Raw genomic sequence first — 481 nt, forward strand, 5'->3', positions numbered from 1 at the left:
CAAGGTTGTTGTGAGGATGAAATGAAATCATATTTGTAAAAGTATTTTGCCAGTTTTAAAGATTACATCTATCTATCTGTCTATCTGTCTATCTATCTATCTATCTATCTATCTATCTATCTATCTATCTATCTATCTATCTATCTATCTATCTATCTGTCTGTCTGTCTGTCTGTCCTGTCTGTCCATCCATCCGTCTGTCTATCTATCTGTCTATCATTCTATCTGTCTATCTATCATCCTATCTATCTGTCTATCATCGTTTCTATCTGTCTATCATCCTATCTATCTGTCTGTCTGTCTGTCCTGTCTGTCCATCCATCCATCTGTCTGTCTATCTATCTGTCTATCATTCTATCTATCTATCTATCATCCTATCTGTCTATCATTCTATCTATCTGTCTATCTATCATCCTATCTATCTGTCTATCATCCTATCTATCTATCTATCTATCTATCTATCTATCTATCTATCTATCTA

Source organism: Petaurus breviceps, unplaced genomic scaffold (genome assembly GCF_028583685.1).
Source record: "Petaurus breviceps papuanus isolate PSGF00001 unplaced genomic scaffold, PetGlider_PUasm1.0 185, whole genome shotgun sequence".
NCBI lineage: Eukaryota > Metazoa > Chordata > Mammalia > Diprotodontia > Petauridae > Petaurus > Petaurus breviceps.